This window comes from Eleutherodactylus coqui, chromosome 12 (genome assembly GCF_035609145.1).
Source record: "Eleutherodactylus coqui strain aEleCoq1 chromosome 12, aEleCoq1.hap1, whole genome shotgun sequence".
In the NCBI taxonomy this organism is placed as follows: Eukaryota; Metazoa; Chordata; class Amphibia; order Anura; family Eleutherodactylidae; genus Eleutherodactylus; species Eleutherodactylus coqui.
This window is the reverse complement of record NC_089848.1, coordinates 123,039,026-123,053,689: the sequence shown is the minus strand read 5'-3', so window position 1 is coordinate 123,053,689 and position 14,664 is coordinate 123,039,026. Positions and strand designations below refer to the sequence as shown.

At 48.3% G+C, this 14,664-nt stretch overlaps 1 protein-coding gene across 1 annotated transcript in view; it reads right to left on the bottom strand.

The window, feature by feature from the left end:
• LOC136586617 (macrophage mannose receptor 1-like) overlaps nucleotides 1–14,664 on the bottom strand; it is a 300,895-nt gene that overhangs the window by 65,702 nt on the left and 220,529 nt on the right. The window lies entirely within an intron of this gene.

Sequence of the window (14,664 nt, the reverse complement as noted above, 5' to 3'; positions counted from 1 at the left end):
TGTGATCAGTAACGTGGTAGGTAGTGTCTAATTGTAGTGAAAGGGGGAAAAATGCAATTCCACAGTTTTTTTGGGAGTCATGCTTATATCGTGTGCATGGTAAGGCAAAAATGACATATTAGCTGTTTTCTGTTGCTCAGTATGATTATGGCAATACCAATATCAGTAGTTTTTTTGGACGCATTGCTTTAAAAAGAAAAAAAATCTTTTTTTTTTTTAAAGGCCACCATAAATTATTATTTTTCCATTGATGAGGTTGTATGAAGGCTGAAGTTTTGCAGGATGACCTGTATTTTCTATAGGTACCATTTTGGGATACATATGACTTTTTGATCACTTTTCATAAAATTTTCTCTTGGAGATAGAGTGACCAAAAAGTGCAGTTCTGACATTGCTTAATAGATCGGACTTGTTTGCTATTTGGATTAGTTTATGTTAAAACATGGGTAAACGGTGTTTTAAAAAAATATATTTACAGCATTGTTGTAATGAATAAAAAAAGGGATTGAACTTGCATTTGTCTGATAAATTATACAATGTATGTATCCCTTAGTGACTGGCCTATTTTACATATTAAAGACTAACCGCACTTTTTAAAAAACTCTCGACATGTTACTCTGGCATGGCAAGAGTGTTGTTCAGTGGTGGCCTGGGCCTGATCACTAAAATGAAGGGGCTGCAGTGCTCCCTGGAATTCTGTGCTCCTTTGGCTTTCATCGTTGCTCTTCAGTTCCTCTCAGGAGCTTAGGACAGATGCATAAACTTGGTGAGTCTTTTCACCAAATGAGGTGTGGCAGGTCTTGTTTATTGTGGGTTGAGTTGTATTTTCCATTGGAACCATTTTGGGGTAGGTGCAACTTTTAATCACTTTTTTTTGGGTGTTTTGGAAAGCATGTAAATGAAACATAGCAATTCTGGCATTTATTTTTAATTTTTCCCATTGTTTACCATATCAGATAAAGGACAAAATCTTTTTATAGGATGGGTCATTAAAACATGGCAATACCTAATATGTTTCTTATAAAAGTAAAAACTCTCAGCGCTCCGTTGTACTGAACAAAATCACACTTGGGATCTTACTTGTTTGGGGGTGCCGGACCCGTGGCACCCCACACATCCAGATAGACGTAATAATATGTGCAGGAGAGGTTTCCATAAATATCCTGCTTATTTATTTATTTCCCTATAAGATTATATAGTAATTGTCATACACTACTGGAGCGCCGCTTCTGAACATTGTCTTCAATATGTTTCTTTTGTTATTTTTGTCCATAATAAAGGGTGTTTTGTACGGAAACCATGTTATTGTTAAAGATAACTTTAAAGGGGTATTCCTGGCTTTTACAATTAATGATTAATCCGGGGGATAGGTCATCAATAGTTGGTCAGCGGTAATCAGACACTCAGAATCCCCGATGATCACTGAAAGTGTAATAGACAGCCTTAAATCCCATCAAAATAAATGGGGGCAAAGCTGCCTACAAGGCTTCTGACCCCGATGACAATGTCTGGCGATGCTGCACTGACAGCAAGTTGGGTGATCAGCTGATCAGTGGGGATCCCAAGCAGCAGATCTTTGCTAATCAACTAATGATGTATCCTGAGGAAGGTCATCAGTAATAAAAGTTTTTCAACTTATTTTCACATTTTTTTGGTCCCTCTAGGGCAGTGTTCCCCAACTCCAGTCCTCAGGGACCGCCAACAGGTCACGTTTTCAGGATTTCCTCAGTGTTGTACAAGTGATGCAATTATTGTCAGTGCCTCGGACATTGCCACAGGTGTTCTTACCATAGGATATCCTGAAAACATGACCTGTTGGTGGTCCCTGAGGACTGGAGTTGGGGACCCCTGCTCTAGGGCACCTGAAGATGTGATGGTTCGATCACTAGTATAGTACACTGCAAAACTTATGCAGTGCAGTATAGTAAGCTGAATAGGAATTTATACATAAATACTGGCAAGGAAATTTCCTGTGAGATCAAGCTTTTAGGATACTCTTGATTTGGGAATATTTCAAGAAGTCCCCTGTGGTTAGCCCATACTGCTCCTCTAATGCTTTGAGAGATTTCATATTGCGGTTTTGGAATAGGTCTGAAAACAAAGATATTCCTCTCTTTCCCCAGGTCCCTACCTCCAACCACTCTGCAAAAAATTGTAAAACCTCGATGGATAGGGAAATCTGTTTTCTGAGTTGACACACACTGGAGGCATGAATCAGCTTTTTCCACACATTCACAGATGCCTTTAGGGTCACGCATCTTGGAGGGAGAGAGGGGAGGCCTGCCAATGCTGCTAATAGTAGGTTCCAAAGGGATCCTCTGTGTATCATGTTCTTTTCTATTAAGGGACAGCTAATGCCCTCCATTGGGAAGCACCACTGCCTCAACTGTTTAATCAAATTTGCCTAATTTGCTGTGATACTTGGAACCCCCAAACCTCCTCTCTGCTTTGGAGAGTGCAATACTGAGAACCCTACCCTAGGTCTTTTTTTTGTTCCATATTAAGTATAACATTTGTCTTTGTAATGCTTGGAGATTACGTTTTGCATGTGGGATTGTCAGAGAGCATTTGGTATATAGGATTTTTGGTAGGGTCATCATTTTATATAGAACTATTCTTCCCAGCCTTGAGAGCTCTGTTAAGGCAAAGAGGTCTAGTTCTTTCTGTATGTCCTTGTGAAGCAAAGACAGGTTAACTTCTCACTCTTTCCCCGGTGGTAGTAGTTTAATACCCAAGTTAGGAATCTTCTTCTCCTCCCACGAAAAGGGAAACACTCTTTCTATTTGGTCTTTTAATTGCTTGGGCACATTTAGTGCTAATATTTGAAATTTTGTGGAGTAATCTATAAGAGATGCAATAAAATGATTCTATTAATTGTTTAACTTCTCTTAATGAGTTGAGAGGGTGAGATAATGTCAAAACCACGTCATCCGCAAAGAGGCCTATTTTGTGTTGTCAGAAAAAGATAAGTATTCCCTGTATGCTCATATTCACCTCCGCATAGGGCTCCATTGTCAGAATAAACAATGAAGGGGACGGTGGGCAGTCCTGTCATGTTCCGTTTGTGATCAGGAAAGGATTTGATAACACACCATTGATTAATACTGTAGCAGATGGACTCGAGTACAGGGCCTGAATTGCTCTAAGTATTTGCCCTGTAAAGCCAAGCTTTTGCATGGTTGCAAAGGCATAGCCCCAATGAATTCTGTCAAATGCCTTCTCTGCGTCCAGGGTAAGGACCAGAGAAAGCGCTCAATTTTCTCCTGCTCTGTGTAATAAGGCCAGAGTTCTTCTCAAAGCATCTAATGTCTGCCTACCTTGCACAAATCCTACTTGATCAATGTATACTAGGGATGGAAGAATTTGGAAAAGCTGCCTGGCAAGAGTTTTGGCATAAAATTTTATGTCACTGTTAAGCAGTGAAATGGGCCTAAAGTTCTCTGGTGATGTAGTTGGTTTGTCTGGTTTTGGAATTGCTGCCACCATAGCCTGGAGCATCTCCTCTGGGATCTTTCCTTTTTTCATTATTTTAGAAATTCTATTAGTTGTGAGTCAAATAGCTGGTAATATTTGTTCGAGAACCCATCTGGCCCCGGGACTTTCTCTTTCGGAGTTTTTAATAATTTTTGAAATTTCCTGTTTCAGTATGGGTAGATTTAGGAAATCTAGATGTTCCTGCTTAAAGGGGTTGTCCCGAGGCAGCAAGTGGGTCTGTACACTTCTGCATGGCCATAATAATGCACTTTGTAATGTACATTGTGCATTAATTATGAGCCATGCAGAAGTTATAAAAAGTTTTATACTTACCTGTTCCGTTGCTGGCGTCCTCGTCTCCATGGTGCCGACTAATTTTCGCCCTCCGATGGCCAAATTAGCCGCGCTTGCGCAGTCCGGGTCTTCTGCAGTCTTCTATGGGGCTCCGTGTAGCTCCGTGTAGCTCCGCCCCGTCACGTGCCGATTCCAGCCAATCAGGAGGCTGGAATCGGCAGTGGACCGCACAGAAGCCCTGCGGTCCACGGAGGAAGAGGCCATCTTCAGCGGTGAGTAGAGAAGTCACCGGAGCGCGGGGATTCAGGTAAGCGCTCCGGTGAGCTTTCTTTACCTCCCTGCATCGGGGTTGTCTCGCGCCGAACGGGGGGGGGGGTTGAAAAAAAAAAAAACCCGTTTCGGCGCGGGACAACCCCTTTAAGAGAGGGTAGATGGATTGAGGAGATAAATTTATCAATTTGTTTGTCTGTAGGGAGGAGGGTGGAATTATCTTCCTTGAAATTGTATAGGTTAGATTAATAATGTTTAAAGGCTTCAGCTATTCTGTGGGGGTGATGCATTTTATGCTTTGGAGGTGGGATCTATTAAGAAAGGGATTTTGACCGTTCTTTTATGCCCCATTTTGTTTGCCAATAATCTGCTAAACTTGTTAATGGCCACATAATACTTTGTTCTCATGTAACTGAGTTGTCTATCATGGTCAGCTAGGAGAACTTCCCTTAATTTGTTCCTATTTTTCATTAGGTCTGCATGAAGTGATTCCGATGAATCTGTTTGGAGTTTCTGTTCTATTTCTTTTATTGTTCACATAGTAGCTTCTAAGACTTTATTTTTCTTTTTTTTTTATAAATAGAACTTGTTGTATCATGGTACCTCTCGCTACCGACTTGTGAGCATTCCAAAGCGTGAAACAATATTTCTGAAGAATCTTTGTAATAAAAGTATTCTTGTAAGGAGTCCCATATTTTCTTTTGGTAGTAGGGAAGTTTCATAAAGAATGTATTGTTACGCAAGATTCTTGCAGAAGGGGGCTATGTGGTTTGTCTCAGTGTAAGTGAAATGGGTGCATGGTCTGACCATGAGGCAGTTCCAATGGAAGCCTTCTGTGTCATAGGTAGTAAGAAAAAAATCTACTAGGCACATGTCAATTCTTGAGAAGGTTGTTACGGCCGGCAGGAGCAGATGGACAGGGGATCCCTATGCCCGCCCTCTCCCGTGTCCCTACCTACTTGCCCCCCTGGGCTAGGCCCCAGGGCGACAACTGAGCGATTGTCCCTGCGCAGCACTAGAGTCAGGTTCCCAAAGAAGGAGGGACTGGGAGACAGATGAGAACCCTGAGCTGACTAGGAAAACTATGAGCCGACCAGAGAGTAGTCAAGAAAACAGGCAGGGTCAAACCAAAAGTCATGATCGGAGAACAGGAGGGCAAAAACAGAAGCAGAGTCAAATGCAAGCCGAGGTCAAACCAAAAGACACGTTCCGGGTACAGGAAGCCAAAGCAGAGTCAAATGCAAGCCGAGGTCATACACACTATAGTCAGGTCAATGATTGCGGGTGTAGTCAGACAAGTCAGAACAACACACTGGCAACTGGAGTCTGGGCCAGCAGGGTTTATATGCAGACCGCCCCTCTGGGCGGGGAGAAGTCACATGATGACTGGCGGGAGTCATAAAGCCACCTCCCAGCAGCACGCACCCACCCAAGCACTGCGCGTCTGACCAGCATATTGGCGTGCCAGGGTAGGATGCGGGATGCACCGCCAGCCGCCGCGACCAACCACCAGGGTGGGGGAACCCCGGACAGAGCCGCCAGCCCGGCCCCAGCCATGCCAGGATGAGCAGCCCACACCAACCGGCTCCCCTAGTGATAACCCCATCTCTAACAGTACCCTCCCTATTACGGGGAGCCTCCGGACCCCCAAGAACCGGAATGGGGTTTAAGGGGATGAGTCCTGTGAAACGTGGGGCAAAAATGTCTCTAGCTGAGACTCACAACCGCTCCTCCGGACCATATTCTTTAATGAAATAAGGTACTGGAGAGCACCCCATACTCTCCTAGAATCTAGGACCTTATCCACTTTGTATTCCGTTTCACCCTGAGTTAGGGTGGGCGTCGGTGGACCACAGGTGGGCACCACTGGAGGTACATACCTCATGAGGAGAGATTTGTGGAAAACACGGTAGATTCTCCACGTGTCCAGTAGTGCCAGCTCGTATGCCATAGGACTAGTCAATAGTTACTGGAAAAGAGCCCCCAAATTGGGGAGCCAGCTTCAACGAAGACACTTTTAACTTCAGGTTCTTGGAAGACAAGTACACCAACTGGCCCACAGACAAAGGTTTAGACACAGTATGTGTACCTCTACTCCTCCTAAGCACCGCATCCCTGGACTGCTCCAAGTTGGCATGCGCTTTCTCCCACACCTCTCGCAGGTCCTGAACCTGAGCGTCTGCAGATGGCTTGTTAGAGGAGTAGGTAAAGGACACCGCAAACCTGGGATTAAATCCAGAATTACAGAAGAAAGGAGACACGCCAGACGCCGAATGTGTATGATTATTGATAGCAAATTCAGCCAATGCTAGATAATTGACCCAGAGACTCTGACAATCACTCACATACATTCTGAGGTACTGAACGAATTCCTGGTTCGTACGTTCCATCTGCCCATTAGACTCCGGGTGAAAGACAGGAAAATGACAACCAGATACCGATATTCTTACAAAAATCCCTCCAAAACAAGGCAACAAATTGGACTCCCCGGTCAGAAACAATATCCTCAGGGACTCCATGCAGGCGCACAATCTCCTAGATAAATATGGTGGCTAACTCAGGTGCAGACGGAGTGCAGCTTCTTTAGAGCAGAAAAATGCGCCATCTTGGAAAATCTATCGACAACCACCCAGATGACCAAGCACCCCTGGGACTCAGGCAGGTCGGTAATAAAATCCATCGACAGATGGGTACATGGCCTCTCCGGAACAGGGAGAGGACAAACTCGACCCTCAGGTCGTCTCGTACACTCTTCCCTCGAGCACAAAAAGGGCACGACTTGATAAATTCCCTGACATCCCGAGACATTTGTGGCCACCAATACAAATGGACACAGAGCTCCAGGGTGCCTCAGACACATGGATGCCCTGCTAAAACCAATAAATGAACCTCCTCCAGTATGAGGAGCTGCAAGGTATGGGGAAAAAATCATCTCCCCTCCAGGAGGCCTTGGGAATCAGACTGCTGAGCCGACTGGAGTAAAATAGAGGTGCCAGACGTAAGAGCGGCAACAACCACGCCGGGGCCCAGAATACTCTCCGGCTGAGGCTCCTATACCTCGGGAACCCCGAAGCTGAGAGACAACGTATCAGCTTTGACATTCTTGGACCCAGACACATATGTGACTACAAAATTGAAACATGAAAAAACAATGTCCACCTTGCTTGACGAGCGTTCAGGAGCTTGGCGAACTCCAGACAAATCAAATTCTTTTGGTCCATGAGGACCGTAATAGTATTATGAGTGCCCTCTAAGAAATGTCTCGATTCATCAAATGCCCATTTTATGGCCAATAATTCCCTGTTGCCAATATCATAGTTGTGTTCCGCCTGATTGAACTTCCTGGAAAAGAATACACAGGTTTGGAGACCTGGTTGGCCAGAAGATTCCTGCGAGAGGACTGCTCCCACACCATGCTCAGAGGCAAGCACTTCAATGATGAACAGGCGATCTAGATCCGGCTGAGCCAAAACTGGTGCTATGGAAAAAGCCCACTTGAGAAGTGTGAAGGCCTTAACAGCCTCCTGTAATCAGGAATCAACCCTAGCCCCCTTTTTGGTCCAGTCAGTCAAGGGTTTGGCCACCATTGTAAAATTCTTAATGAATCTCCGATAGAAGTTTGTGATCCTCAATAAGCATTGTAACGCCTTTAAGTTGGTGGGTTGCACCCATTCGGTGATGGCCTTGACCTTGTCCGAGTCCATCCGGATGGCCGATGGAGAAATGACTAGAGATGAGCGAACTTACTCGTCTGAGCTTGATGCTCGTTCAAATATTAGCGTGTTCGAGATGCTCGTTATTCGTAACGAGTACCACGCGATGTTCGGTTTACTTTCACTTTCCTCTCCGAGACGTTAGCGCGCTTTTCTGGCCAATAGAAAGACAGGGAAGGCATTACAACTTCCCCCTGCGACGTTCAAGCCCTATACCACCCCCCTGCAGTGAGTGGCTGGCGAGATCAGGTGTCACCCGAGTATAAAAATCGGCCCCTCCCGCGGCTCGGCACAGATTTATTCTGACATACTTTAGGGAAAGTGCTGTCTTGGTGGAGCTGCTATAGGGAGAGTGTTAGGAGTATTTTAGGCTTCAAGAACCCCAACGGTCCTTCTTAGGGCCACATCTAACCGTGTGCAGTACTGTGGAGGCTGCTTTTTGCAGTGTTGCACTTTTTTTTTTTTTTGGTATATCGGCCGTGCAGAGCATTGCGCCCTGAAGTAATTAGATATAGTGCAGGGCCAGTAGTGGTGAGGCAGGGACAGAAGACATATATTGTGAGGCAGGGACAGAAGACATATTGATTGAATATAGGCAGTGGGTCTTTGCAAAAACATTTGGGGAAAAAAATCTATTTGGGCTGCCTGTGACTGTCCTCAGTGTTCTGGGTCTGTGCTGGGTGTAGTAGTCCTCCAAATTCATACGCAGCCAGCTAAGTGTTACAGCAGGCTTGCGCAAAATTATTTCCTGGCTCTGTCTGGGCTATTAAATCACCGCTGTATTGCAGTCCACAGTGCAACACTCTGCAGTTCTTTGACATACTCCAGGGCCAGAAGTGGTGACGCAGAGAGAGAAGAGATATATTGATTGAATATAGGCAGTGGGCCTTTGCAAAAACATTTTGGGAAAAAAATCTATTTGGGCTGCCTGTGACTGTCCTCAGTGTTCTGGGTCTGTGCTGGGTGTAGTAGTCCTCCAAATTCATACGCAGCCAGCTAAGTGTTACAGCAGGCTTGCGCAAAAATTTTTCCTGGCGTTCCGTAAGCGAAGTCAGTCTCCAAACACAGGCCAATAAGCGGCACATTTAATTACAGTGTTCTGCTTCTGCATTACTGGTAATACAGCATGCTGAGGGGTAGAGGTAGGCCTAGAGGACGTGCACGTGGCCGAGGACGTGGAGGCCCAAGTCAGGGTGTGGGCACAGGCCGAGCTCCTGATCCAGGTGTATCACAGCCGACTGCTGCGGGATTAGGAGGGAGGCACGTTTCTGGCGTCCCCACATTCATCGCACAATTAATGGGTCCACGCGGTAGACCTTTATTAGAAAATGAGCAGTGTGAGCAGGTCCTGTCGTGGATGGCAGAAAGTGCATCCAGCAATCTATCGTCCACCCACAGTTCTGCGCCGTCCACTGCTGCAACTCAGAATCCTCTGGCTGCTGCTCCTCCTTCCTCCCAGCCTCCTCACTCCATTACAATGACACATTCTGAGGAGCGGGCAGACTCCCAGGAACTGTTCTCGGGCCCCTGCTCAGATTGGGCAGCAGTGGTTCCTCTCCCACCAGAGGAGTTTATCGTGACTGATGCCCAACTATTGGAATGTTCCTGGGGTCCGGGGGATGAGGCTGGGGACTTCCGGCAACTGTCTCAAGACCTTTCAGTGGGTGAGGAGGACGATGACGATGAGACACAGTTGTCTATCAGTGAGGTCGTAGTAAGGGCAGTAAATCCGAGGGAGGAGCGCACAGAGGATTCGGAGGAAGAGCAGCAGGACAATGAGGTGACTGACCCCACCTGGTTTGCTACGCCTACTGAGGACAGGTCTTCAGAGGGGGAGGCAATGGCAGCAGCAGGGCAGGTTGCAAGAGGCAGTGCGGTGTCCAGGGGTAGAGGCAGGGCCAGACCGAATAATTCACCAACTGTTTCCCAAAGCGCCCCCTCGTGCCATGCCACCCTGCAGAGGCCGAGGTGCTCAAAGGTCTGGCAGTTTTTCACTGAGAGTGCAAATGACCAACGAACAGTGGTGTGCAACCTGTGTCGCGCCAAGATCAGCCGGGGAGCCACCACCACCAGCCTCACCACCACCAGCATGCGCAGACATATGATGGCCAAGCACCCCACAAGGTGGGACGAAGGCCGTTCACCGCCTCCGGTTTGCACCGCTGCCTCTCCCCCTGTGCCCCAACCTGCCACTGAGATCCAACCCCCCTCTGAGGACACAGGCACTACCGTCTCCTGGCCTGCACCCACACCCTCACCTCCGCTGCCCTTGGCCCCATCCACCAATGTCTGTCAGCGCACCGTCCAGCCGTCGCTAGCGCAAGTGTTTGAGCGCAAGCGCAAGTAAGCCGCCACGCACCCGCACGCTCAAGCATTAAACGTGCACATCGCCAAATTTATCAGCCTGGAGATGCTGCCGTATAGGGTTGTGGAAACGGAGTCTTTCAAAAATATGATGGCGGCGGCGGCCCCGCGCTACTCAGTTCCCAGTCGCCACTACTTTTCCCGATGTGCTGTCCCAGCCCTGCACGACCACGTCTCCCGCAACATTGTACGCGCCCTCACCAACGCGGTTACTGCCAAGGTCCACTTAACAATGGACACGTGGACAAGCACAGGCGGGCAGGGCCACTATATCTCCCTGACGGCACATTGGGTGAATTTAGTGGAGACTGGGACAGAGTCAGAGCCTGGGACCGCTCACGTCCTACCCACCCCCAGAATTGTGGGCCCCAGCTCGGTGGTGGTATCTGCGGCGGTGTATGCTTCCTCCACTAAACCACCCTCCTCCTCCTCCAACGCAACCTCTGTCTCACAATCAAGATGTGTCAGCAGCAGCAGCACGTCGCCGGCAGTCGGTGTCGCGCGACGTGGCAGCACAGTGGTGGGCAAGCGTCAGCAGGCTGTGCTGAAACTACTCAGCTTAGGAGATAAGAGGCACACGGCCCACAAACTGCTGCAGGGTCTGACAGAGCAGACCGACCGCTGGCTTGCGCCGCTGAGCCTCCAACCGGGCATGGTCGTGTGCGACAACGGCCGTAACCTGGTGGCGGCTCTGCAGCTAGGCAGCCTCACGCACGTGCCATGTCTTTAATTTGGTGGTTCAGCGCTTTCTGAAAAGCTACCTATGCTTGACAGACCTGCTCGGAAAGGTGCGCCGGCTCTGCGCACATTTCCGCAAGTCCCACACGGACGCTGCCACCCTGCGGACCCTGCAACATCGGTTTAATCTGCCAGTGCACAGACTGCTGTGCGACGTGCCCACACGGTGGAACTCTACGCTCCACATGTTGGCCAGGCTCTATGAGCAGCGTAGAGCTATAGTGGAATACCAACTCCAACATGGGCGGCGCAGTGGGAGTCAGCCTCCTCAATTCTTTTCAGAAGAGTGGGCCTGGTTGGCAGACATCTGTCAGGTCCTTGGAAATTTTGAGGAGTCTACCCAGGTGGTGAGCGGTGATGCTGCAATCACTAGCGTCACCATTCCTCTGCTATGCCTCTTGAGAAGTTCCCTGCAAAGCATAAAGGCAGACGCTTTGCGCTCGGTAACAGAGCCGGGGGAAGACAGTATGTCGCTGGATAGTCAGAGCACCCTCCTGTCTATATCTCAGCGCGGTGAGGAGGAGGAGCATGAGGAGGAGGAGGGGGAAGAGACAGCTTGGCCCACTGCTGAGGGTACACATGCTGCTTGCCTGTCATTCTTTCAGCGTGTATGGCCTGAGGAGGAGGAGGAGGATCCTTAAAGTGATCTTCCTAGTGAGGACAGCCATGTGTTGCGTACAGGTACCCTGGCACACATGGCTGACTTCATGTTAGTATGGCTTTCTCGTGACCCTCACGTTACATGCATTCTGGCCACTACGGATTACTGGGTGTACACACTGCTTGACCCACGGTATAAGGAGAACCTTTCCACTCTCATACCCGAAGAGGAAAGGGGTATGAGAGTAATGCTATACCACAGGACCCTGGCAGACAAACTGATGGTAAAATTCCCAACCGACAGCGCTAGTGGCCGAAGGCGCAGTTCCGAGGGCCAGGTAGCAGGGGAGGCGCAGAGATCAGGCAGCATGTACAGCACAGGCAGGGGAACACTCTCTAAGGCCCTGGACAGCTTTATGGCTCCCCAGCAAGACTGTGTGACCGCTCCCCAGTCAAGGCTGAGTCGGCGGGAGTACTGTAAAAGGATGGTGAGGGAGTCAGATCTTGTCTTGTCAGAGAGGGTGTTTAGTGCGGCTGGGGGAATCATCACAGATAAGCGTACCCGCCTGTCAACCGACAGTGCCGACAGGCTTACACTCATCAAGATGAACAAAGCCTGGATTTCCCCAGACTTTTCTTCTCCACCAGCGGACAGCAGCGATACCTAAGCAATACGTAGGCTGCACCCGCGGATGGAAGCATCGTTCTCTATCCCCATCAAAAACGGGGACCTTTTTGCTTCATCAATCTGTGTATAATATTCCTTCTCCTCCTCCTGCTCCTCCTCCTGAAACCTCACATAATCACGCCGAACGGGCAATTTTTCTTAGGCCCACAAGGCTCAGTCATATAATTTTTGTAAACAATTTTTATACATTTCAAAGTTCTTTAAAGCGTTGAAACTTTCACCTCAACCAATTTTTATTTTAACTGGGCTGCCACCAGGCCTAGTTACCAATTAAGCCACATTAACCAAAGCGATTAATAGATTTCACCTGCCCTCTTGGTTGGGCATGGGCAATTTTTCTCAGGTACATTAGTACTGTTGGTACACCAATTTTTGGGGCCCTCGCCTACAGTGTAATCAAATGAATTTTTAGCCCACCTGCATTACAGCTGACGTTACATCAGCTGTGTTGGGCACTGCAATGGGATATATTTATGTACCGCCGGTGGGTTCCAGGGAGCCACCCATGCCGTGGGTCCACAGGGAGTTGTAACTGCATGTGTCCACTTCTAAAGAACCCCAGTCTGACTGGGGCATGCAGTGTGGGCCGAAGCCCACCTGCATTAAGCATGACATTACCTCAGCTGTGATGGGCAATGCAATGGGATATATTTATGTACCGCCGGTGGGTTCCAGGGAGCCACCCATGCCGTGGGTCCACAGGGAGTTGTAACTGCATGTGTCCACTTCTAAAGAACCCCAGTCTGACTGGGGCATGCAGTGTGGGCTGAAGCCCACCTGCATTTAATAAGACGTTACCTCAGCTATGATGGGCACTGCAATGGGATACGTTTATGTACAGCCGGTGGGTTCCAGGGAGCCACCCATGCTGTGGGTGCACACGGAATTCCCATTGCGGAGTTGTACCTGGCTATGACTATTTATAAAAAAAACGCGGTCTGACTGGGGCATGCAGACACCTTGACAGAATAAATAGTGCGTGGCACATAGGTTCCCCATTGCTATGCCCACGTGTGCAGCTCCAGATGGAGGTGGCACAGGATTGGATTTCTCATTGTACTTCTGTACAGCATTGTGGACTATCGCCCCACCCCTTTTAAAGAGGGTCGCTGCCTAGCCGTGCCAACCCTCTGCAGTGTGTGCCTGCTTTTCCTCTGGCAGATGCACTCATAAATAGACATGAGGGTGGGGTGGCATGAGGGCAGCTGAAGGCTGGGCAGGGACAGTTTAGTGTGCGCTGTGGACACTGGGTCGTGGGGGGGGGGGTGGTTGGGCAGCATGTAACCCAGGAGAAGTGGCAGTGGGGTGTCATGCAGGCAGTTATTCTGCTTTGTTGGAGGTAGTGTGGTGCTTAGCTACGGTATGCATTGCTAATGAGGGCTTTTCAGAAGTAAAAATTGTTGGGAGGGGGGGGCACTCTTGCCACTATTGTGGCTTAATAGTGGGACCTGGGAACTTGAGATGCAGCCCAACATGTAGCCCCTCGCCTGCCCTATCCGTTGCTGTGTCGTTCCCATCACTTTCTTGAATTGCCACGATTTTCACAAATGGAAACCTTAGCGAGCATCGGCGATATACAAAAATGCTCGAGTCGCCCATTGACTTCAATGGGGTTCGTTACTCGAAACGAACCCTCGAGCATTGCGAAAAGTTTGTCTCGGGTAACGAGCACCCAAGCATTTTGGTGCTCGCTCATCTCTAGAAATGACATATCCCTGAAAAGCAATTTCCTGTACAACGAAAATGCATTTCTCCAACTTAGCATACAATTGATGGGCTCGAAGGCGGGAAAGAACTGTATGTAAATGCCTGACATGGCTCTCCCAATCAGAAGAGAATATCAGAATGTCATGCAAATATACAACCATGAACGTGCCCAGGATGTCATGAAAAATGGTATTCATAAAACCTTGAAAAATAGCTGGCGCGTTACATAACCCGAATAGCATGACTAGACATTCAAAATGCCCCAACTGAGTATTAAACGCCGTTTTCCATTTGTCCCCCTTTCTGATACGGATGAGATTATAAGCTCCCCGAAGGTCTAGCTTGGAGAACCAATGGGCCCCTACGACCTGGTTGAGGAGATCAGGAATCAGGGGTAAAGAATCCTAGTTCTTGATAGTTATCATATTCAAGGCTCTATAATCAACACAGGGTCGGAGGCCACCATTCTTCTTCTCCATGAAAAATAACCCTGCCTCTACGGGTGATTCGGAAGGACGTATATGTCCCTTGGCGAGACTCTCAATAATATACTCCTTCATTGCCTTCCGTTCAGGGACAGTTACATTATATATTCCCCCCTTAGGGATCTTGCTCCTGGGAATAAGATCGATCTTGCAATCCCATTCCCTGTGCGGAGGTAACGTCTCGGTGTGGAAAACACGCCAGAAAAGTCCTCAATATACGGAGGTAACTCCTTTACCTTACACTCAGTGGAATGCACCTGGACAGAAACCAAATTCTCACCACAACCTGGCCCCCACTGTACAGATAGTCCCCGACTTGCGAACATTCGAG